The sequence below is a fragment of the Pinus tabuliformis genome, chromosome 6, assembly GCF_031772625.1.
Source record: "Pinus tabuliformis cultivar Carrire ecotype Pingquan chromosome 6, CPIR1, whole genome shotgun sequence".
Classification (NCBI taxonomy): domain Eukaryota; kingdom Viridiplantae; phylum Streptophyta; class Pinopsida; order Pinales; family Pinaceae; genus Pinus; species Pinus tabuliformis.
Window position 1 is genome coordinate 953436564 of NC_142292.1, and position 25471 is coordinate 953462034.

The window sequence follows — 25471 nt, forward strand, 5'->3', positions numbered from 1 at the left end:
AAGTCTAAGGTTCCAAAGTATATTCCCAAGTTAGTATGTCAGAGTCTGAGGTTTCAAAGGCCTTCCCAAGACATAGGTTTAGTCCCCGAGTAAGAGAGTAAGGATGTTTCCTAATGAGGGGTAAGAGGCATAAGTTACAAAGAGGTTTCCGCCAAAGGCTTGAATAGGCATAGGTAACTGTTAGCTCTGCTAGATACTTCAACATTTGGAGGAACAAATACTATCTTGGCTGTGTGTTTATGCAAAAAAGGAGCTTGCGGCAGTCTATTTCCTTCTTATCCTTCATTTTCATTATACTCTCATAGCCCTTGCTATCTCTATTTTCCTCCAAAACCCTGGATAAACCCGCTTTCCCTCAGATGCCCGGGGGCAAAGTTTAAACCCATAAGACCGTGATCGTGCGACAACGCACTTTTCATAAGCCCTTTTCCATCACAATAGCTATTGTCTCCTTCCCTTGAACCGCTCATTCTCCCTTCATCAGTCTTAAAAGCAGTTAATTCCTTTATCGGGTCCGGATTTAGTCACTATCACAAATCGCATCCATGTGTATAAAGGCTACGCCCCTTGACTTTCGCCGATGTGATATTGCGATGCGATTTGATCACAATCGCACATCGCCCAATCCAATGACTCTCATTGCGCTCGATAAAGCGACTCGTCCGATCACTCCTCCACCGTCCAATCAGTCCCGACAAGATCCAATGACCCATGCCCATTTCACTCTCATATCTCCCGATACCTCTCACGCCCATAAGCTGCCCGCACATTAACTCGCAATCGAAGTGGTTTTCATCCCGTCCCATCTGCCATGCATCACCCGATGATTGTGATCGCTCGCCCTTGTACAATTACCGCTCACCCACCAAAAGCGGTGCGATACATACCGCTTACCACCCATTTTACCGTCCCCGCTCGTTATCTCCCATGCTACTCTTTCGCCCGATGGCCGTCGGATCTGTCTGCCCGCGATCTGACGGCTCACATTTGTTTGCTCTTGCTTCCGCTCGATTCTTCTTGCTAACAAATCTCTGCCCTCCATTCACTTGATCCAACGGCTGATATCTGTTTTGCCATGCAGTCAGCTTGTCCATAGCTTGTTTCGTGCATCTAAAGGAAGAAGGTGGCCCGTATTCAGCACTTTGCACAGTTAATATTCAACCACTGCATTCAATAAACAGGATGTCCGAAAAGGGAAAGGACCATCCTCGAGTAGATAAACACATTTATTAGCTATGGGACTCCTTCCATATAACACTCCACCTACTCGAGAAGGACAACAGAGCACCAAAGAACGTCAAATTCATTCATTAAAGCAAGCAGATTGTAGCAGAGACTCCATCATAGAGTTAAAGTGGTTGGTGGTCCATTATGACCCCTCCCCGCTTAGAATAGCAGAACATTTTGTAAAGAAACTCTATATATACCCAAAAAACAGATGTAATCAGGGGATGGGTTGATGGTTGTTGTTTTGATGTAAGGTTCAACTTCTGGAGACTGTAACTACTTTGATACTTCCAGCGTCTGGTCTTCATTTTCAGCTAATACAAGATTCTTTTGCTCTGTTCTAGGCTGTGCCTGTTATGCATTTGTTCATGTGCTCTTGATATTTAGCATTAGAGGGGCTGTCATCCCACCTCTGTGTTGAAGTCTAGTATGTATCAATGAATGTGTTATGCATGTTTTTGTTTACTTGGTGCCAGAGAGCTGTCATCCTGTCTATGCATTAGGAAATAGATTTGCAAACCTCTTTACTGGTTGCAGCCAGCCATCACATGGTCTTGTGCATCTGCTAGTGTGGTCAGTATTCTCCATGTACACCTTGTTAGCCTCCTGTTGCAACATGTATCATCTTTCATGATTGACATTTTTACATGCCAAATATGTCATACTTGGCAAGCTGCAATGTTCCATATTTCCAGAAGATACCATGAGAGTGTGCTAGTCCAAATGCCACTGCTGAGATTTCATTTTGATGAGTTGTTCCAGTTTTGAAGAATTTTCATTTAAGGGAGGTCCAAACAGTCTAATCTTGGTCTCCCTAGGTTTCAATTTCCTATTGTAGAATATAGAGGATGCATATGTCCAAACAGTTTAACCTTGGCAGATTTTGTAGATAGGTAGAGAATCAAAGGGACCCAACTGTTTAATCTGGGCCCTGGCAGAAATAAGTGTAGATTTAGATAGGAAAAATTCAAAAGAAAAAATTGTAATTCTGGGTCTGCAAGTCTAAGTGCACCCAAATCAGAAAAGAAGAAAAAATGTTAGGAAAGTAAGATGGGTAGGTAGCTGTGGTTGCAGAAAGCTGATTCATGATCAATTTTGTGTTTCAAACTGTGTTTTATCTTTACAGATCACATTGCAGGCAGTTTCCATTCAGAAAGAGATCAAGGCTGGACATCACTAACTTCCCCTTCTTCTAATGCCCCAAGTCCCTTGCTAACTCCCAAAGAGGTCAGGATCTGCCTGATGCCTCTTAGTTTCATCATCATCCATATCATTTGCCTTGGTGAAGATCTGCTTCACTCAAGGACTTCATCTCTTTGCAAGTTCTTTTCCCCAAATTTAGCCTAAGGTCCCTGACCTTAGCGCTTGCTGGTCACCTTCATATTAACTATTAACAGTATTGTATAACTCCCTAGCAGTCTTCCCCTTCCCCTATTAAAACTTTGTATATAAAATTCCCCTATGTAAATATCCCCTCCCTGGCAATATAGCCATATTTTTAGAAAGTCCGGGAAAAAATAGTCCATCTGGGGCTGTTTTTAGCCCATCCGAGTCATAACAGGGATTAATCTGACATCTGGCCAGATTAATAACCTCTCACCTAGCCCTAAAAACCCCCAAAAAACCCACCTTTTGCCCATATCCTAAGTTTTCGGGCGCAAATTGCTAAAACCCGCGCTCAAAACCCATGTTTTACCCCCAACCCAAAGTTTTGGCATTAAATATTAACCCCGCCGATTATTAACCCCCATGAACCCCATTTCCCATAGTTAAACCCACCCGCGCGCATTATTAAAAAAGGAATATTCTTTAAATATTCCCCCGCCGTAACTCCCCGCCGTATTATCTTTGCCACCGACCGTTGGATGGCCTGCCCCGCAGATCAACGGTGGGCGGGCCGCCCCATCCCCGAACCGCCCGAGCTTTAGCATCCGGGAGATGGGCGGTATTACCGCCGTACTCCCGCCACGCGTCAGCTCCTGGGCTGTGGCGGAGCCCCCTCCCCCAAAACCGCTCTCCCCCAAAGGCGGTGCGCCACAATACCACTTACCGCCTCCTACCCGGTGACGTCACTGCATACATCACACCCTGCACAGTCACCGCATACGTCACCCCCTGCACAGTCACCACATACGTCACCCCCCTCTGCCTAGTCACATGTCCAGTCATCTGCCTGCATGGCCCCTTGACACGTATCATGCCACGTCACCGTCCGTACATGATGACATCATGTTGACATCATCCCGCCACGTCAGCATGCTGATGTCATTAGCACTTTTTTGGCGCGAAGGAGTAAAAGTCGCACTTCGGAGCCCCGGAATCCAATTCTGAGGTAGTTTTTGATGAGCGATTTGCGCGCGCAAATTGCTCATCGCAGGATTTTTTAGGCCGAAATGGAGAATCTTCGGGGAATCTTCAGGGAATCTTTTCATTATGCAGCCCCCAGGAAGCCCGAAAAGCACAAAAATGACCCGTTTTCTTCGCAGAACATACCGAAAGGAGCAGAAAATAGTTTTGAAAGAAATAGAGGCCGAACAACGACCATTAATTTGTGAATAAGACCTACAGCACGACAAAACATCATCAATTTATTGCCAAAGAGTATCAGAGGAAGAAAGGACTTCAAAGAGTATCAGCAGATATTTTTAGGGGCTCAAAGCACCTGTACATTAATGAAGCCCCCAGAAAGTCAAATCAGGCATCATCAGCCCATCCTTACCCTCAAATCACAATTAAGGCATTCAAAGCCACAGGACACCAAAGAAGCAGAAACCCATGCACATTTATTTCAGAAGCACCTGCACCAAGCCACCAAGGACTACATAAGTTATTCAGTTTTGATACGGCCACCCCAGGGCAGCCTGAGATATTTTCATGCATTTATTTCAGATAGGAGTAGGTAAATTAATTATGCTTTATGACCTAATTAGGTCAAGATGTAATAAAGAACTCTGTAGATAGTTTTGCCCTATATATACCACCCTCCGCATAGTTTTAAGGGTTGGTCGATTGAGAATTTTCACTAGAGACTCGCACTGTATACCTCACTGTTTCTATAATCAAAGATTGCAGAATGCTTGGATAACAGACTGTCTGTTGTAAATGAAAGTTTTGGAGATATGAAGATGGAATTCTTGTGCTGCAGCCTGAAGCAATAAGTGCATCTTACCTCTGTTTATTGTTATCACTATCTAAATAGCAGAAAGAAAGAATAGCCTAGAATTAGTTTAAATACTCTCTATGCTCAATTTCTGCTGTTTCTTTATGTTTTCCTCTGATTGAATTGGTTATGAATATGAATTCCTTCTGGCTCATGTTTACCCCAATTCACCTGTGTTTGCCAATTATCTAGGGATTCTTAACTGCCCCTAGGTAGCGCCTTGTCATTTTCCCTTGTTAAGCATAATTGAGAGATTCTTAACTGCCTCTCATTACTTAGCATTTCTCTCCATCCCTTAAACCTGGAACATTGTTTCATGCTCAGCTATCTTGCTCCATTTTCCCTCACTGTTATTAAGGAAAAGCACCAGCAGTTTTTATCCTTGACTCCATGCCCAATGGTTTGAAACTTCCAGACTATGCCTTGCCTCTCTGTCTGAAAACATCAATTTTCCCACCAAAAACAAAACAAAAACCCTCTGAACTCGAGACCTAGCCTAAAATCCTTTTCAAACAAAGTTAAATCTAAAAGAGAGAGCCCTCTCTGATTGCAGGTTGGCTAGAACCTGCAGTCCAAAGTTGGTCTGTGGTTACCTCGGCCGTATCCTTTCTGGAGCTTAAGGACAACCTGAGTGATAACATAATGGCGACTCCGCTGGGGATTCTAATCCTCAGAAAGTTTTATTGATTAAGTTGGAAAGCTCCACTGGGAACTTCCTCAGATAGTTTCACGAAGAAGGTAAGAAAGCTCTGCTGAGACCATAAATCAAACTTTCCAATTGCTGTTTATCTCTTAAAACTACAGATGAAGCCTGAATGTCAGCCAGGAAGCCTTTGAGATTGTTTTTTGCTTTGCATTAACAGGAGTAAATAAATGCTGCTTCAGTCAATCTTCATGCTAGTTTTAAGTTACAAACAAGCTGTCCCAAATTTTAATTAGTCCCTTGTCGATTACAAAAAACATTCCCAGGAAAAATACCCAAAAAATAATTCGGAAGCTGGCTCCCAAGAAAAATCCACGATATACAAGGTCAAATCCAAATCCCAACCCTCCAGCTATTTTTGAAAACCCTAATATAATCCAGAAAATTCTTAGGAAGCAAGAAGGACAAGAAAATTTTGATGATTTGAGCCCTGAAACAACTTACCCTAGCTGTTTTCTGACTCCTGTCAAGGTCTTGTTCCGTTCAACTCCTATTTCCATCAGTTCTTCATCTACATCCCGTAGTACTCCTTCCACTCCTTCATTCACCGCACATACTGACACCACTGTTGTTTCCAGCGTTCCAATTACTCCAGTGATCCCCGTCACTCTAGTTGTTCCACTTATCCCCGTTGTTCCACTTATACCTGTCAATATGGCTAATAGATATGTAACCCTGCAATTACCTGCTAATGCTGGGGCTTTACCTCAAGAGTACCAATCTAAAATCACATATTTTGACAGCACCGGTCCTTTCACAGCCATTCAGCATACCAAAAAGATGCAAGACTATTTTGAAAACTATGAGATAGACGATGATAGTGTCAGGATGAGAATTTTTGTTCAGAGTTTGACAGGTTGTGTAAGAACTTGGTTCAGATCACTTGCTGCAAATTCTATAACCACCCCAGATGAGCTTTATCAATCCTTTACCAACAGATGGGAGAAAAAGAAAGACCCCTTGCACATACTAGCTGAATATGATACGATCAAACGAGGTCCTCAAGAGACTGTTTTGGAGTACTGTGCAAGATTCAATAATGTATATAATGCAATACCACAGAACTTAAGGCCTCCACCTAATCTGGCCTTGTACAAATTTCCCGATGGATTCGACCCGGATATGGCATACCAGTTAAAAGAAAGAGCTCCTCAAACCCTTGCGGACATGCAAAATGTTGTTGTCAGCGTAGAAGCCAATTTAATTGCCAAAAGAAAACAAGCTAGAATGGAAAGAAAAACTACCTTTAAGGAAGAACCCTCAGCCTTTGACCAGAAGCTTGATGCTATCATCAATGGCCTGCAAAGACTAGGAGAAAGAGTAGAAAATGTTGAGAGAAAAGCATCATGGGAAGGACAACAGTCTAATACCATAAGGAACCCAAATTTTAGAAAAACACAGAACACAAATGTTGGTAGGCCTAACCAAGACCATGATATAAGACCCCCTTTCCAAGACAACTATGTAGAAGGATCCACCTCTGGTAATCAAACAGAAGACGATCACATGAACTTAATGGATCTAAAGGGTGAGCATCAAACTATCCTGTCCCAAGAAGACCAAAATGAACCCGATTACAATCAGTTTCAGACCAAGTCTGGCGAGTCTTTTGATTTTAAACAAGGTTATGATACCGCTGTGTATGAAGTACACAAACAATATAAGCTGAGAACTAGGACCATTGACATTTCCGAACCTAGTAAAACAAAGGATAGCAAACAGCCAAACAAGATCAAAGGCAAGGATGTCACAACAGAACCAGCTGGTATACCTGTTCCAAACCCGCATCAAGTGACTATAGAAGACATAACAGATTCGCAGCCTTCGGTTGAGCAGCCTTTGCCACCCCATTCCTCAAAAGAAAATTCAAGCAGTAGCCCAAAAAGCACTCCTGAAACTGTACAACCGCAAGCAAAAACTTCCCATAACGCTGATAAACAAGAGCAGATCGCTGAGAATTCAAAGGAAACAGAAAAAACTGCCATTGTCAACACCAAGACTCCACTAGAAAAGCCATTTAACTTAGAGGCAGAGATAGGAAAACTCAAGATAGCCATTCCTCTTTCAGAGCTGGCTAAACACGATGTATACAGGCAGCAAATTCAAAATTCACTTCAAATTCCAGAAAATAAGGATGATGTAAATGTTTTAGACGATACCCCAGAGCTGCTATTTGGCCCAGAAGTTAACGGAAAATCAACACATGGACCTATCCCACCCTTTTATGTCAGTTTACATATACATGACAAAGTTTTTCACAATGCTATGTTTGACTCAGGGGCATCACACAATCTAATGCCCAAAGCAGTTATGGAAAAACTAAATCTTGATGTTACAAGACCTTACAAAGATCTGTACTCATTTGACTCAAGTCAAGTGAAATGTTTAGGCCTCATCAAAGACTTGTGTGTCTCCTTAGTCCAATATCCCAACAAGACCATCCTCATGGATGTAGTGGTGGCTGACATTCCACCAAAGTATGGTATGCTCCTCTCAAGGTCATGGGGAGCAAAGTTACAAGGATCCCTTCAATTAGACCTTTCGTACGCCACTATTTCAGTCTTTGGGCAACCAAAGAGACTGTACAGAGAAACGCTGATGAAATATGTGGTGAGTAGTGAGAGCAGGCCTGGAAATTTTCCCATTTACTCAATCCACCCTGATATGGATTCATTTATTTTGTTTAATCATAATACCAATGTTTCAATTGATAATGAGCCCTTCGCTTTAGAGCAACAAGCACACATCAATGAAGAATCGGTTGCGCATACCCACGAAACTGTCACAGCAGCTGTTGCAACCAGCCTACCAGAAGAATATCCTCAAACAGAAAGTTTAAATCTGCCCAATCCTGAGATAGCTCACACTCTTACTACGAACCACAAGCAAGAAATCACATGGTACTTAGAGTTTGATGGTTCTGTCAACAAGTTAGGAGCAGGGGCAGGTGTCTGGATTCACAACACATACAATAACCATGCAGAAGGTCATGCCTACAGACTGAACTTCAAATGCACAAACAATATGGTAGAGTATGAGGCTCTACTTTTAGGCCTTAAACTACTTAAAACTCTAGGAGCTGTAAAAGTGTCTATCTTAGGTGACTCTGATCTAGTTATACAACAGATGAAAGGTAATTTTGTTACCAACGACAACAGAATGAGAGCCTATAGAACCGCTGCTACAGACATACTCCAGGCATTCACTGAATTCAAGCTTGACAAGATTTCCAGAAATCACAACATTCATGCACACAGCCTAGCCACCTTTGCTAGTACATGTAAGCTTCCTTTTGACCCAAACCATCATTTCACGGCTGAAATAAAACATAGGCCTACTGTCCCAAACAACGTTAGAGATTGGCAAGTATTCGAAAATGATGCCCAAATTAACAGTTTCCTTACCCTTGAGCATGAATTTTCAAATATTAACATTGACATGGATGCTATGACAGATACAGAACACCAAACAACTGAAAATCAGCAAGATATAACAGTTGCAACAGTCAAGCAAATCACAAAACCAACTATTTTTGACAAAGAAAACATAGAACAGCTGAAACAAACACAGATAGAAGAGATAGATAAAACAGAGGCAGAGGTCATTGACTTGAAAGATAATTTTTTGCCTGCTGGCCTAACCCCATTAGAAGATATGTTTGATGCTAATGACGTGCCTAGAAAGCCGAAATTGCAGCCCATAAACACTGAAATAGAAGAACACAACAACGGGACACCAGAAAATCCAAAAATGATCAAACTGTCCAAAAATTTACCACTCGATCAAAAGTCCAAGTACATTGACTTATTCAAAGAATTCCAAGATGTATTTGCTTGGAGCTATGAGGATCTGAAATCCTATGACACCTCGGTGATCCAACACACCATTCTTTTAAAACCAAACCAGAAACCCTTCAAGAAAAAACTTAGAAGAATTAACCCCATGCTTCTTCCCCCGATTGAGAAGGAAGTAAAGAGGATTTTGAAGCAGGCATAATAGCACCCATTAGATTTTCTGATTGGGTGTCCAATCTTGTTCCTACAAGAAAAAAGACAGGTGAAATCAGACTTTGTGTAGATCTCAGAAATTTAAACCAAGTCTCCCTAAAAGACCATTACCCTTTGCCTAAAATGGACCACATCTTGCAGAGAGTAGTGGGATCATCTAGAATCTCTTTGTTAGATGGTTTTTCAGGTTTTAACCAAATACTGGTTCACCCAGACGATCAAGACAAAACTGCTTTTACTACACCCTGGGGAACATTCAAGTATGTAAAGATGCCATTTGGTCTTAAAAACGCTGGTGCTACCTTTCAACGAGCAATGGATATTGCATTTGCAAAAGAAATACATGACTTCCTAGTTGTCTACCTTGATGACTTAACCCCATTTTCCAAATCTGATGAAGAACACCTCAAGCATCTCAGGCAAATTTTCATAACATGCAGGAAATATGGCATTTCCTTGAACCCCAAGAAGTCTCTGTTTGGCCTTGAAGAAGGCAAATTACTTGGCCACATCATATCAAAGGATGGGATCAGAATTGATCCTGAAAGAATACAAGCCATCCTCCAAATCCCATTCCCCAGAAACATAAAAGAGCTACAAGCATTCCTTGGAAAAATCAACTTCTTAAGAAGGTTTATTCCAAATCTGGCTGAATTAATAAGACTGTTAAGCAACATGTTAAAGAAGGATGCCAAGGTAAAATGGTCTCTGGAAACCAAGCAAGCATTAGAGAGTATCAAAATAGCCTTAACCCAAACCCCTGTCCTAACTAGCCCACAGTTTGATAAAGATTTTATCATATTTTCATTTGCATCTGATCACACCATAGCCGCTGTCCTTTTACAAAAGGATGAGCAGGGAGCTGAAAAGCCAATTGCTTTTTTCAGCCGAGCCTTAAGAGACGCCCCTTTGAAGTACCCAATAATGGAAAAACAAGCCTACGCACTTGTTAAGGCCATCAAGGATTTCAGGGTGTATATTCTATATTCACACGTGATTGCCTATGTCCCACACGCTGCTGTTAAAGACATATTGACCCAAGAAGGATTAGAAGGCAAAAGAGGTAAGTGGATTGCAAACATCCTTGAATATGACATAGAAATAAAACCAACCAAGCTGATAAAGGGACAAGGTTTAGCTAAACTGATGTCCGAAACAAACTTTCAGGCCTTAGACATAAACCAGCTGGACAATGAACCAGAGCTGGCGACTCCACAGATCAGTGAGATCTTTTTACAATCCCCATGGTACGCTGATATATGCTTTGTATTGTTAAACCTGTGTGCTCCCCCAGGATTGTCCAGAACCAAGAAAATATTTTTGAAAATGAAGGCTTTAAAGTTTTGTGTTATAGATGGTGCATTATTTTGGAGAAATCATGAAGGTATATTGCTTAATTGTTTAACCATGAATGAAACTAACAATGTCATGAAAGAATTCCATGCAGGAGACTGTGGAGGACATCTATATTGGAAGTCCACTGCTGACAAAATTCTAAGGGCTGGTTTCTACTGGCCCACTCTTTTCGCAGATGTAAAAAAGTTTTCCATATCATGTCACAAATGCCAAATTTTTGAGGGCAAGAGAAAATTGTTGCCCCTGCCCCTTAAACCCATCTCCACCGAAAAACCTTTTCAACAATGGGGTCTTGACTTCATTGGAGAAATCCATCCCTCTTCCTCAGGCCAGCACAAATGGATTCTAACAGCCACCGACTATTTCACTAAGTGGGTTGAAGCCATTCCCTATAGACAAGCCAATGATACCATCATTATCCAATTCCTTGAGTGCAATATCCTTTCCAGATTTGGCTGCCCTGAGAAAATCATTACCTACAATTCCGCTGCCTTTAAGTCCAAAAAGATGATCAATTTTTGCCACAGATTTCATATTACCTTGGGCCACTCCACAGCCTATTACCCTCAAGGCAATGGCTTGGCCGAATCATCTAACAAAAGCCTCATCAACATCATAAAGAAAGTGCTGGAAGAAAACAAGAAGAACTGGCACAAAAAACTGGTAAATGCCCTATGGGCAGACAGACTTTCAAGCAAAAGATCAATTGGGATGAGCCCTTATGAGCTAGTATATGGCATGGAGGCTAGATTTCCTTCATCCCTGGGCATCCCTATTATCAAGCTGTTACAAGAGATTCAGGCTGAACCAAATGACATTCAAAGAAGAATCAATCAGACCATCCATCTGCAGCAAACCAGAGAACAAGTTTATGACAGAGCTCAGATTGTGCAAGAAAAGCTCAAAAAGATGTTTGATAAGAGAGCAAAAGCTGAAGATTTCAATGTTGGTGACAAAGTTCTAAAGTGGAATTCAAGAAGAGAAGACAAGGGTAAACATGCCAAGTTTGATTTTCTATGGAAAGGCCCATTTGTAATTTCTGCTGTTCAGGGAAACAACACTTATTTTCTCAGATCTATGGAGGACAGCATTGTTGAAGAAGGCCCTGTGAATGGCAGGATGTTGAAACATTATCATGATCCTTGTTGTTGAAACAATGCAAATTCTGTAAATACCTTTGTACAACATTATTTGTAAATATCAGCACTCAGTTTTTATGTTTCTATAAACAGGCCGATTGTCTGAGGAATAGCAGCAAATTTGGTGAGGACGCAGCCGATGCAAATTTTCCAGTCTCAAAAGCATCAAAACAGAGCAAAATTTTCAGTTCATGTCAGCACCGTGCTCTAAGCAAAAGCAAGGCAAACACAACAGTTTAATCCATGTCCCTAAACTGTTTTAAAAGGCATGTTCCAGCAGCATTGTACATAAAGATCAAGCACGCAGAAGAAAGCAGGCGATGCTGTACAATTCACAGTAACTCAGTCGAGGAGGAGGTTGTTCATAATTCAAAGTTTCATATCTTTAACAGCCAGAACAAAGAAGAATTTCCCGGTCCACAGCAACAAACAGAAGATCAAGGTAGTCTGACCTGCTGTTCTTGACTTTTCACAAGGAAAAGCCATCCCCAAGTGGAGCCACTGTTAGCCTCCTGTTGCAACAGGTATCATCTTTCATGATTGACATTTTTACATGCCAAATATGTCATACTTGGCAAGCTGCAGTGTTCCATATTTCCAGAAGATACCATGAGAGTGTGCTAGTCCAAATGCCACTGTTGAGATTCCATTTTGATGAGTTGTTCCAGTTTTGAAGAATTTTCATTTAAGGGAGGTCCAAACAGTCTAATCTTGGTCTCCCTAGGTTTCAATTTCCTGTTGTAGAATATAGAGAATGCATCTGTCCAAACAGTTTAACCTTGGCAGATTTTGTAGATAGGTAGAGAATCAAAGGGACCCAACTGTTTAATCTGGGCCCTGGAAGAAATAAGTGTAGATTTAGATAGGAAAAATTCAAAAGAAAAAATTGTAATTCTGGGTCTGCAAGTCTAAGTGCACCCAAATCAGAAAAGAAGAAAAAATGTTAGGAATGTAGGATGGGTAGGTAGCTGTGGTTGCAGAAAGCTGATTCATGATCAATTTTGTGTTTCAAACTGTGTTTTATCTTTACAGATCACATTGCAGGCAGTTTCCATTCAGAAAGAGATCAAGGTTGGACATCACTAACTTCCCCTTCTTCTAATGCCCCAAGTCCCTTGCTAACTCCCAAAGAGGTCAGGATCTGCCTGATGCCTCTTAGTTTCATCATCATCCATATCACTTGCCTTGGTGAAGATCTGCTTCACTCAAGGACTTCATCTCTTTGCAAGTTCTTTTCCCCAAATTTAGCCTAAGGTCTCTGACCTTAGCGCTTGCTGGCCACCTTCATATTAACTATTAACAGTATTGTATAACTCCCTAGCAGTCTTCCCCTTCCCCTATTAAAACTTTGTATATAAAATTCCCCTATGTAAATATCTCCTCCCTGGCAATATAGCCATATTTTTAGAAAGTCCAGGAAAAAATAGTCCATCTGGGGCTGTTTTTAGCCCATCCGAGTCATAACAGGGATTAATCTGACATCTGGCCAGATTAATAACCTATCACCTAGCCCTAAAAACCCCCAAAAAACCCACTTTTTGCCCATATCCTAAGTTTTCGGGCGCAAACTGCTAAAACTCGCGCTCAAAACCCATGTTTTACCCCCAACCCAAAGTCTTGGCATTAAATATTAACCCCGCCGATTATTAACCCCCATGAACCCCGTTTCCCATAGTTAAACCCACCCGCGTGCATTATTAAAAAAGGAATATTCTTTAAATATTCCCCTACCGTATTATCTTTGCCGCCGACCGTTGGATCACCCGCCCCGCAGATCAATGGTGGGCGGGCCGCCCCATCCCCGAATCGCCCGAGCTTTAGCGTCCGGGAGATGGGCGGTATTACCGCCGTACTCCTGCCACGCGTCAGCTCCTGCGTTGTGGCGGAGCCCTCTCCCCCAAAACCGCTCTCCCCCAAAGGTGGTGCGCCACAATACTGCTTACCGCCTCCTGCTCGGTGCCGTCACCGCATACGTCACCCCCTGCATAGTCACCGCATACGTCACCCCCTGCACAGTCACCGCATACGTCACCCCCCTCTGCCCAGTCACATGTCCAGTCATCTGCTTGCGTGGCCCCTTGCCACGTGTCATGCCACATCACTGTTCGTACATGATGATGTCATGCTGACGTCATCCCGCCACGTCATCATGCTGATGTCATCGTTGACGTCACCCGCCATACAACGTCACATCATGCTAACGTCATGCTGACGTCATCATCACTTTTTTGGCGCGAAGGAGCAAAAGTCGCACTTCGGAGCCCCGGAATCCAATTCTGAGGCAGTTTTTTAGGCCGAAATGGAGAATCTTCAGGGAATCTTTTCATTATGCAGCCCCCAGGAAGCCCGAAAAGCAAAAAAATGACCCATTTTCTTCGCAGAACATACTGAAAGGAGCAGAAAACAGTTTTGAAAGAAATAGAGGCCGAACAACGGCCATTAATTTGTGAATAAGACCTACAGCACGACAGAACAACATCAATTTATTGCCAAAGAGTATCAGAGGAAGAAAGGACGTCAAAGAGTATCAGCAGATATTTTTAGGGGCTCAAAGCACCTGTACATTAATGAAGCCCCCAGAAAGTCAAATCAGGCATCATCAGCCCATCCTTACCCTCAAATCACAATTAAGGCATTCAAAGCCACAGGACAACGAAGAAGCAGAAACCCATGCACATTTATTTCAGAAGCACCTGCACCAAGCCACCAAGGACTACATAAGTTATTCAGTTTTGATACGGCCGCCCCAGCATAGGCTGAGATATTTTCATGCATTTATTTCAGATAGGAGTAGGTAAATTAATTATGCTTTATGACCTAATTAGGTCAAGATGTAATAAAGAACTCTGTAGATAGTTTTGCCCTATATATACCACCCTCGCATAGTTTTAAGGGTTGGTCGATTGAGAATTTTCACTAGAGACTCGCACTGTATACCTCACTGTTTCTATAATCAAAGATTGCAGAACGCTTGGATAACAGACTGTCTGTTGTAAATGAAAGTTTTGGAGATATGAAGATGGAATTCTTGTGCTGCAGCCTGAAGCAATAAGTGCATCTTACCTCTGTTTATTGTTATCACTATCTAAATAGCAGAAAGAAAGAATAGCCTAGAATAATTTAAATACTCTCTATGCTCAATTTCTGCTGTTTCTTTATGTTTTCCTCTAATTGAATTGGTTATGAATATGAATTCCTTCTGGCTCATGTTTACCCCAATTCACCTGTGTTTGCCACTTATCTATGGATTCTTAACTTCCCCTAGGTAGCGCCTTGTCATTTTCCCTTGTTAAGCATAATTGAGAGATTCTTAACTGCCTCTCATTACTTAGCATTTCTCTCCATCCCTTAAACCTAGAACATTGTTTCATGCTCAGCTATCTTGCTCCATTTTCCCTCACTGTTATTAAGGAAAAGCACCAGCAGTTTTTATCCTTGAATCCATGCCTAATGGTTTGAAACTTCCAGACTATGCCTTGCCTCTCTGTCTGAAAACATCAATTTTCCCACCAAAAACAAAAAAAAACCCTCTGAACTCGAGACCTAGCCTAAAATCCTTTTCAAACAAAGTTAAATCTAAAAGAGAGAGCCCTCTCTGATTGCAGGCTGGCTAGAACCTGCAGTCCAAAGTTGGTCTGTGGTTACCTTGGCCGTATCCTTTCGGGAGCTTAAGGACAACCTGAGTGATAACACACCTAATCCTCAAAATGTGAGTAATTGGTGGTCTAAAGCCTTGTAGTCTGGGGGTGTTCACCCATGTCTGGAGTTAAGCATAGTAGAATGGTTATCTGGCTTGAACAAGCATCATTCCTTCCATTCATCCATTTCCAACCTTTTTTTTGAGTTTGTAATGTTCCCGAGCATCTCTGAGATACAACCTAGGAGAGTTTCTTGGGGTGATAATAGTAACCAAAGCTAGTCCCACCAAAAATCTGTAGGAATGAGGTTGTTACCATAGTTCCACCAAAGTCTAAGGGTCCAAAGGAGTGTCAGCAATATGTTCCCAATAATTAGGTTAGGTGAATGAATTAAGTGACATTACCCATAGATCATTATCAAGATGGTGTTCTACTGACCTATTCTATTTCTCTCCCCGTATTTAGCTGTGCCTAGTTATATGTTAACAAATGATAGTCAGCCAAGACAGACAAAGCCCAACGATTGACAGATCCATGGCCGGATTGGGAAAGCCTCTAATTTCAATTTGAATTGATCACAGAATGCAGTACCCATTTTATGTTTGAATTGACATAAATTATTTTTTTTAGTCTCACAAGCTACCACTCTTTGTGGGTACTAAAAATAATTTCTTATATTTCAAAATTGGCTTTTCATATACTTTCTCTTTCATTATTTTGCAGGAAGGAATCCTTTTCTGGGTAGAGCTACTTGGGCTAAAAGTCTTGTTAGGGCATATTCATAAAACCTCATAATTCAATGGTTTTACCACATAAAAAGAGACTCTAGAATGCTGATGTGGATCCTCCCAAAGCAACTCAAATGCATTTTTTATGACAATATCGGCTATAAAGTTTATACATAAATGCGTTATCACAGCACAACGACACCTGCCAAGTACACTCACCCTGGGAAAAACTGTACGCATGACCCCATTATGTTCTAAGGTATAACAATCCTCACTTCCACACTTTCAAGAAAGAATAATACCATTATGCTTTCAGTTCAGCCATCCATTATGCTTTCAGTAAACAATACTCATTTACCTTTCACGCCTTCAGTTTACACCCATAGATCACATTTTTTGGGGTCGGGCAAGCCAATGACAACAACAGACATACAAAACGTAGTTGTGTGAGGTTAGGTGGGGCGGGCCAACGAGCGTATGATTTAGCCACGTGAGGTGTTCCGAGATAAACAGAGGAGAGGTTTGTTGCTGGCCGGTTTCTTATTATTATGGGTCCATACAACTTGCCACATGAGGGTGTTTGAGATCTACTTCCCCTTGAGGTTGGTTGGAGAGCTACAACTAGATTAGGCGCCGCACATTACGACCATTGTCTCGCATTCAGTTAGAGCACGCTGTTTCGATAATGAGATTTACAACATGGGGTGGGGTACGCTGCTTCAGTTTCAATTCTTGTTACATTATGCCATTTAAATAAAGGGGGAAACCAACTAGGAGGTACAATTAGGAACCTGCCTCAAGTTTGTCAGATTAGGCATGTTCTATTACACATTATGCTTATGCAAATCAGGTTACACTGTAATATGGCAAAATGAGGTAGGTTAGTTTGGTCGAGTGTGTAAGTCAGTCATTACGGGATGCCGTCGAACTTCAGGCCTGCACACTTGCAAGAGCACTAACTTGAGGTATGGGTCACAATGGAGGCCTAGGAACACAAAGGACAGATCTTGAAAAATAGCCTCTCCTTTCTTTTGGGAGCGTGATTTTGCTTCCTTTCTCTCCTATTGTCAAGCAAGAAATAAATTCCTCATTCGCCATTCTTTGCTAATCAAATTGAGACATTTTTGGCTTTTTCATCAGACCTCATATAAAGTGGATTTGATCTTTATTGAACTAAAACTTTTCACAAAGTTTCCCATGATTCCCGATGTTGATCCACTCAATCTAGGTGTTCATTAACTAAATGCTAGGAATTAACCCAAGAGTATATGCAGGTTTGAGACAATTGAGCCAGGTGGCTATGCAGTAAATCCAACTACTCGATCAATCCATCCAAAATTGCTACTAGCTGAGCCAAGAGTCATTCCAAGGAGGTTCCAATCGATGGTTTCTAATAGATAGCCCTCAACAAGACCCTGGAGCCGGCCCCTACCACTGGTATATGCCAGTCAGCCAATAGTAGAGCCCCAGGGGTCCCACACACATGGCCATTTCTACTGGCCAATATAAACTCACCTATCAGTAAATGCCTATCAGCCAATAGTCAATCAGTCACAGAATGAGGTCTCTAATAGAAAGTGTAATAAGAAGAAAATGGGGGTTTCACCGAGTTGAAGGAAGGCCCAATTTATGTCTAAGAAGGACAAGTGGATAGCTTGATTTTCTCCACTTTCACCCCGAATAGTAAGTAAGTAAGCCGAGAGAGATATTTGAGTGGGACAATAGGAACCCATGAGGCAGGCGTTTGACAACGAATTACAACTTCAACATTGGCCCAAAGGAAGGAGAATATAGAACCCCCACGAGTAAACCCGACTCTACTTCACCATATGCACACCCACCCAACAGGGAAAGAAACTACAACACCACAAGAAGCTACCAGAAGAAAGGTATAAGCTACGGCATGAGAAGAAGCTACAGTGCAGTACCAGGATAGGATGGTACGTCGGGGACAATTTAGTCACATAGCTTCTCCGATTGCCAGGAGTCGATGCCAGGTTTCAGGGAACTCAATGGCAAGAGTATATCCTAAAGTTGATGCCAGGATGAAATGCCTTCTTGTTTGTTTAGGAACAACCGATGGAGGAAGATGCCTTATTTTAATTACTTCTATGTTTGCTATTACGACGCGTGTGCTCCATGTTCCCACCGGTTGGAAGAGATTAAATTCCATTGTTACATGCAGACCCGAGAGAATAAAATAAGGACTTACCACCATAGGATGTCCCTTTGAATTTGATTATACATAATGCAAGTTACCATACCTATACCTTAAGGGGCCTCATTCAAGTATATCCGCGGTCACTGCTAGAAGCTATGGTCACTGCAGCTACTCAATGCGACTACTCATCAGTATATAACTCTTTTCAGTCAATGCAACTAGAAACCTATGGTAAGGCACTACAAATCTTGTCAGTTAATGCATTAATAATGCTATACTACATGGGATGGGAAGCTCTACTCTTCAAACCTCTACTCAGTCAGTGTATAAATCTCTTGTCGGTTAATTAATGAATAGCTCTTTTCAGTTCAGTTTGTCATTTCCAGTCTCATTTATTCAAGCTATATTCCATCCCACCAGTAGTAGTCATCCAAAAGTAGGAGATGTTGGTCTTCAATGCGGGTACTATATTATATGCCAGTCAACCAATAGGATCTCCCAAGGAAGTGGTGCTAATTACCGGTTGCCTATAGATAGCCGCTAGTAGACCCAGAAGGATTAGATGCACTCTATTGTAGAGTAGGGCATAAATCAATATATATCGATCTAATTAAAGCTTCTGTTTGGATACCATTTGTAATAACCCCCTATGATTGCCCCCAAAAATGAAAGAAAATGCATTTATTTTTCTCAAGTTTGGGGTTCCAAGGGTCTACCAACAACCTCTAATATTGATCCAGGTTCCAATGTCTAGACTCGTGTAGTAGTTAGTCAATCCAAGAGTCAATGCAGTCAATACAGCTACTCAATCATTCAATACAGGGCGGTGATAGATTCTCATATGCTTTGAATATATATTCTCAAGGAACCAATGGAGGATGTCTTCTTCGATGTTGTTTTCTAACTAATACGCAATCTTATGATGGCACCTGTTTTGAGAAGTTTCTCAGACCATTTTTGGATAATAACATATCTATATAATTCCACAAGTTGACAAATGAACCATCTTATGGTGGGAGAGACATTTATACAATTTTATTCTTTCAACTGAGGATTATTACTGAGAGGTCAATTAATTTATTGGATTCTCTCAAATGATGGGTCTTATCAAAAAGGCATTCCTAACTGAAACATCTTATCACAAGAGCATTCGTAACGAGCAATACCCATCTTAATAAAATAACATAACAGATAACCCCTCTCCAGGAATAGGGTTCCCAGATTAACCACAGTATGCATCCACGCATCCCCCACTTTATGTTCAATACACTTTGCCCAGTCAATCCACATTAATGCTGTTCAATACGCTTTCCACATTTTGTTCACCTTTCTGCGGTACTATGCTTGGATCAAAGGCGGGGCTATCAGATTCTAATTAACTAGGCTTGGATACTTTAATCGGAGCACACAATAAAGCCGCTTGGAAATGAATTCACCAAACTGCCTCATTCAACATTTTGATTAATGAAATTTCTACTTTTGATGGGTCGAGAACTCATTGGAGCACTTTAGTTTCTTTTCTCTTCACTGAGCTACACCCTTTCAGACAGTTGACCTCTAATTTCTTAGTGGTGCTTCAATCAAACTAGGTAGTTTTAGATGCCAGGACTTGACCCGCTAGTCGATTCAGGTGGCTTGATCCAATGCACTCAATTGTAGAGTAGGGCTTCAAAAAATACTATGCCTAATAAAAACTTACAATTGGATACCCATTTGAAGGGAACCATATTCCCCCCCCCCCAAAAAAAGCAATATAACACGTTTATTCTTATCAAGTTAGGGGTACAAGGGGTAAGCAACCCAAAATATTGACTTTTTGTTTCACTCCAAACACTTTGTCTAAGAAAAGGGTGAAAACCCTTAATTATAAATAGGATCCATATCCAACACATTGATCAGGCAATTCTTTGGGGGATCCATTTCTCCTACTGCTCCCTTCTCTATAATTTCTTGTGCTCGTTGCAGGTTGACCCAATACTTATAAGCGATAGCACGCTGTCTAATAACGGATAGAGGTAGCGCCCAAAAAAAGGCACACCTCCACCCATTGGATCAATATATGTCTAGGGCGGAACACCACGAATTAAGGCCCTTACATCATCGTATGATGTCCATCCCCATTATCCCCCACACTTCTCTTTTCTCCTGTAGGGCACGAAAGATCTTCCTTTTTGTGGTTTTTAGGGAAAGAAATCTGGATCCAGGATGGATTCCAATAATGAGAGAATAAGAGCACCCCTCCACCCTATAAAGGGTGATAAGCAAGAGGTTATCACCTTGAAAACGTTTGACCCCAAGAGCGAACCCACATGGGCACCTACCCATTGCAGCTTGTTGACCCTAATATTAGATGCGAAGGACAAGTTGATAAGCAAATACTAGAAATGTGAACACATTAGCATATTCCCTAGCTAATTTTGTTTTAGATCGAAACTTTCAAATAATATAAATAACTTTAAATTCACATCACATCATATTGAAAGCAAAATAGGAACTAGAAAATGTTGTATATATATATCTATATATCTATATATATATATATATATATATATATATATATATATATATATATATATATATATATATATATATAGATATATATATCTATATATATATATATATATATATATATATATATATATAGATATATATATGTAAAGTTTGGTTTTACAAAATGTGTGCACTGAGACACATATGGCTACATCGTCCATATAAAAACTACATGAAAAACATCTAAGTAGACAAATCAATGGTGCTCATGATAAAACGATAGTGCATGAGTTATCTTGCGCAGTAATTGACTAATATGACTAGGCACTTTGATTGTGTGTCGCTGAAGTTGAAATGGAAGTTGATCGACCACAGTGTCATCAACCCCACGTGTCAATCCTTCCATGTGGTGTTCCACCTTTGATAGGATCTATACTACATCTGGATCTCGTAGTGCATCCCATCATACTGCAATGACCTGTACTGGTCCCACTGCCTCCTCTTGTGGTTGTCTCTCTGTGCGACAGATATATGTAGCACCCATTGGTCGAACAGGTCCAATGTCTGCATGAAAACATCAAATAATTGTTTTGGAAACATAAAAAAAAAATAAAAAAAATTGTAAAATTTTCAAAAACTTAATGGTCAAAGTATCTTACTTGAAGCATCCCATTGCTCACCCTCAGGCAACTCGAGCTTGGGATCATCACAAAAATCCATCCCTGCATAAGGATAATCATCAATGATGATGAACTACCTACATATCCACCCAAAGAAGGTTGATGAAAAGTTGATCGCTGATGGGCCTACATGTCAGCTCATGTGGTCTATCCATCTCCTCATTCGTGGGGTCCTTGGATTGATGGGTTCAAGTACAATCTATTGAGGTTGCAGTAGTGGCACCTGCTCTAAAGAGAAAGACACTAATTTCACTCCATAACTGAATTTCTTCAACTTCCCCTCATTTTCTTTAGTAAGTTGTTCCTTCAAATTGACCAAGACACCCTCACTCAAGTTGAATACTGTCGGCTCTAGACAGTCTATCCCATACTGTATGTATGATTTGTTTGCTGCATGTAGTGTTGAGTTTCCTACCAATCTTGCAAAAATGAACAAGATCATTCTCATAGGTAATTGGGTTATGTCCTTTATGTTGATCTTCTCATCTCTAGTAGGAAGAGCTCAAGGTTTGCAATAGGTATGGATATAGTCTTTCACCGTATCGTCGCCACTTCTTCCACCTAGAAGAGAGATGGGGGTACCTCGCTTTGACAAGCCTATCAGAAAGTAAATATCCTCTTCCTGTATCTTGAGAAGGTTCTCCTCGAACGTGAGAGCTTGTGCCTGAATGTCCCATGAATAGATAAGGTATTTTCACAACTCTATTTGTTTCCTCATAATAGGAAGCCAGAATAATTTCAATAACCGACAATTTTTTAGCGCCTGGATGGTAGCAGGGTCATTTGCCACATTCAAATTTCTTTCATTATGTTCTCTTTCTCTCCATATTAATGCCATTTTGTGCTAATGGGTACCTAAAACATCAACAAGGGATCCATTAGGCTCTTTCCCATGCAAAAATCTTGACAAAATTTGAGCCAAAAATGAGATATAACTTAGGAAAATGCACCCAATGCACCCCAACAGTGTCTACCAGAGCGTTACACCTCTGTTACCAATGTTTTCCAGTTTTCAACATCGGGGAGGGGTGCATTGGTCCCAAGGCATTTTTTATGAACCCCAGGGGCCTCAAAACCTTAAAAATGTCACATGAAATCACAAAAATGAACCACATGAAGATAGAGAAAGGTCTCAGTTCCTACTTGGAAGGGATGACACTTGAAATGGTTCCCTGGATTGGCCACAATAAACTATAGAAGATCGAGGGAAAAAGGGCTCCAAATACTCACAATTGAGGGTAAAATGTGAAATAGTAAAAATGAAAAGTCGTTTTGAATATTTATGGTCATTTTCTCATAATGTTATTCAATTTTAGTGTTATGACCTAGATATGCTTCATTTTTACTATGAAACATGTATGTTTCATCCCTTCTTGTGGTCTTTTGAGTAGGTCGACAACTGTTAGCAGGTTTTCATTATGTTTTGAACAAGTTAATTTGACCATAGAGTATAATTTTATCTCTTTTTTGAGCTCTTTAAACCTACGAAAATGGAACCCCCTTGGAGTCCTCTTTCAGTGCTTTTCAGACTCCCAAAATATGAAAAGATTTTCAAGCACTTGCCTTTTTGAACCCGTAAAAGTAAATGAAAATAAATCTACTCAGTATAAGTTTAACCCTTTTCCAGACTGAGATAGACTAGCTACGAAAAAGGAATACCTTAATCGAACATGGCTAAGAGGTTATCTTGGGTATTGTTTTCTACCTTTTTGGGCCAAAGGGACGACCTACGAAAAGGGGCATCTGGATTTTTCTTTTTTCCTCTTTTTCAAACTCCCTAAACATGAAAAATATGTTGATTTTTATCTTCACTGGACTCATTAAAACATCAAACAATGATGGATTCGTCCATCATGATGAGGCCGAACCACTCCTTCTCAGGTTTTGTTAGATATACTTAGAGGGATTCATCCAAAGGATGGACTTAAAGATCAATCATATGTTATCCTCCTCAAGATTGTTAACAAATAAAGAGGTACTGACCAGTATGGTTGGGGAAATTGAGAAAACAAGGGAGTCCATTTTGCTAATGGCAAGGAGTCGCTCTTGAACATGACACTCTTCCACCTCATCTCCATGGATATTGGGTTGGGTAATCTGCTTCTCTTTTAGTTATCATACCATTTTTAGAGCCTTCGTCTTGGTTTTGGTTCAATGTTTCCAACTCCATTCAATGTCGCCGATGTGTTCAAGACAAGTCATTTAGTTGATCTCTGCTACAATACTCTTAAGCCTTCATTTCATGTTTTCCTTTCCTGATACACTTCCATATCACCATCATTCTGATTATTCTGTCTCAATCATGATACCATTTTCATGTCATTGATGGGGGATACATCAAGGCCTTCCTACAATGGGTCACTTCCTGTCAACATCAACACATCATCCAGGAAGTTGACTTAGAAACACCCCTTGGTACCTTGGTGCTTGCATACATAAATGGCAAGTTTCCTCACTCTCAGCAACAAGTTTACATCATTGGCCTTTGACCGAAAGGTTCTGTGTGGTGTTCGACATCAACTCATTCATTCAGACCATACGGAATGTACTATAGTACCTTGAGAGCCATTAATATCATCGGTGGTTTCTCTTGCATCTATTAATGGCTCACATCATTGTCCAATAACCAGATGGTGTCTACCATGTTTGACTCCAGCTCATTGATTCACATGGTTAGACTCGTACATTGGTTGGTCACGTGAATGAGATAAAAAACCCCAGATCTAGTTTCATCCATACGGGCTGTGATTTCAGTATTAAAAAAATATCAAAATGTATGATGGTCATGATCATATAGTCATTCATCCAGTCATGGGTCCACTAGTTGCATTTGTGGATGCGTCATTTGATCATTTTACATGTTATGTTAGCTTATGAGTTGAGGATGGGTATGCCTCCCTAAGCAAACAAAGATGTCATATTTAAAATGTATTGTAATAGATGAAGCTCACCAGTTGTTCTTGATCCCTACTTGTCACAAGGTAAATCACTTCAGTCATCAATCATCATCTCTGAATTCGTGCTTTAGGGGGAATTCCGTTATAGGCCATTTTTTCACATCCGATCAATTATCCTCCTAATGGGATCAATCAACATCCTTTTCCCCCTTGTCACCATCTTCCACAAAGCCCTAAGTATGTACCTTTCATTTCCTAGATTTTGAGCCCTAAACTTCTTCATTTGAGCCAATTTGAGGACCAATTCTCCTTGTAAGCCTACTGGGGTGTGTTCACTAGCAGATTGCTCCAATGTGGCCTATGTTGGTCACTAGAAGGTTTCTCCCATTTGTAGCTATGTTGGTTCTAGAAATCTGAGAGAATAATCAAGATTTTGGAAGCTTCCTCTTCTAGGAGTTTTCAGAACTTGTTGCGACTACTTATCTTGGATAAAACATTCAAATCCTATCCATCCCTACATTAGAGTTTTCACCACTTATCCTTTGATCTATCCCTCCATCAAAGGTGGATCTCTTACCCTAGATTGGTAATTGGATAAGAACTCCCAACTTACCATACTTATCTAATTCCCAACATTTTATGTGGTTGGGGGTTGGCTTTTGGAGAGTGATATGCTCTTATGCTGCTATAGTGAGTGGTCATCATTCCATGCATTTAGGGTGATTGGAGGCGCATATTATGACAAGGAAAGGACAAGACAACAAATTGGAGGAGCTCTTCTACAAGATCAACTGCTATTTGTGGTTGTAATCTCCGTCCATTTATAATAATGCAAAGAATTCATTGTTTTTCTAAATGTGATGTTGTTTCACTTATTTCAAAACCATGTTGATCTATTGAATGAAGTACTTAGATGATATTACATAGATCTCATATTTTCTTGGCTTGTGTTATCTAACTATGCAAGTTCTAAATTTGGCAATCAGAGCTGAGATTGGAGCTTCCAAGCTAAAGAAGGAGTGAAGCGTGCAAAGGATTCCAGGTAGTCCTCACTCCATCATCTATTTACTTTAAGGAAAAAAATTGTGTTCCTTTTCTCTATGTTATTCTAGGTTAACTACTGACCTAGGGGAGATACTTTTGTCCGTAATTGTAAATCCCATATAACAACAACACATGATAGATGGAAGAGTTATGCATATCAACACAGGGTATTTAAGGGGTTTCAGGCTAGGGAGCATGTGTACTTGCGCATCAAGCCCAAGAAGAGCTCCTTGAGGATTGG